This window comes from Octopus bimaculoides, chromosome 7 (genome assembly GCF_001194135.2).
Source record: "Octopus bimaculoides isolate UCB-OBI-ISO-001 chromosome 7, ASM119413v2, whole genome shotgun sequence".
Lineage (NCBI taxonomy): Eukaryota > Metazoa > Mollusca > Cephalopoda > Octopoda > Octopodidae > Octopus > Octopus bimaculoides.
Genome location: NC_068987.1, coordinates 78,990,439 through 78,991,665, shown reverse-complemented (window position 1 = coordinate 78,991,665; position 1,227 = coordinate 78,990,439). Strand labels below are relative to the sequence as shown.

At 32.8% G+C, this 1,227-nt stretch overlaps 1 long non-coding RNA gene across 1 annotated transcript in view; it reads left to right on the top strand.

Annotated features, from left to right (window-relative positions):
• Positions 1 to 235: 235 nt before the first annotated feature.
• The window catches only part of LOC106876477 (uncharacterized), a 117,628-nt gene continuing 116,636 nt past the window's right edge, over positions 236 to 1,227 (top strand). The window contains exon 1 of the long non-coding RNA XR_008264638.1: positions 236 to 890. This is a non-coding gene — a long non-coding RNA (uncharacterized LOC106876477). The remainder of the gene's footprint in view (positions 891 to 1,227) is intronic.

The following is a 1,227-nucleotide window of genomic DNA, read 5'->3' as shown; positions in this document are numbered from 1 at the left end:
TATATATATATATATATATATATGCATATATATATATATATATACATATATATATATATATATATATATATGTATGTATATATATATATATGCACATACATGTTTGTATGTGTGTGTATATATGAATATATACGTATATGTGCGAATGCATAAACACGCACATATACCGCTTATACAGGTATACATGAATGATGAAATGAATATACACACACACACACACACACACACACACACACACACACACACACATATATATATATATATATGGATGTATGTATGGTTGCATGTATGTTTCCAATGAATGAAATAACTCCGAAAGAAAATCAACATCATGCATAACGACAACAAAGAAGAGAACAATAGAAAGTGAGAGGAAGGTAAACAGAGAGAGAGGGGGGGTTGACGAAAGAGAGGAGAAGGGAGAGAAAGAAAGAAGGTTAAAAGAGGAGGAAAAGGAGAAGAAAATAGAAAATGTTTAGACTCTCTCAAGTTGTCTTCTATATTTGTACATCAACAACTTGTTCCGGTACCTGCTGCAAGAGAGTACTGTTAATTGATAATTGAGGATCGATAATTGATCAATGGATAATTGATATTTGAGAAGAGAAGAAGTTGAATGGCGGCAAAGAACAAAAAAAAAATAATCGAATAAAACAAAATATTTTTATGAGGTTTGTTGTTTTGGTTGCATATGATGAACCAAAGAAGAAATATCGTGGTTTAATACCAAGAATCTAGAATGGTCTAAAATGACCGATAAGAAAAGAGAAAACAGGACATGAAAAAAATATAAAAGAAAGAAGAAAAAAAAGAAGGCTAGCACCTACAATGAGAGCATCGCAAATAACAACAGCCACCATATCGAAGCACATGGTAGCAAGAATTTACAGGTAATGTTTGTAAACAAAAATTTAAGTTTATTTCCAGCACCAACCAGGTAAATTCTATGAGCATTCGAATTGTGTGAGTGTGTAAGCGTGTGTATGTATATATGTATGTATGTTAGATCTTATATTTGTTTCAGTCGTTGATCTGCGACCATGCTGGGGCATCGCATTAAAGGGTTTGGTTGAGAAAATCGATAACATTACTTATCTATTTTTTAAAAGTCGGGTTGTTATTTGATCGGTCTGTTTTACTGTACAGTTAAAGTTACGAGGACATAAACAAACAAGAGGTGGTGAGGAACAAGCGTGTGTGTGTTTCTGTGTGTGTGTGTGTGTGTGT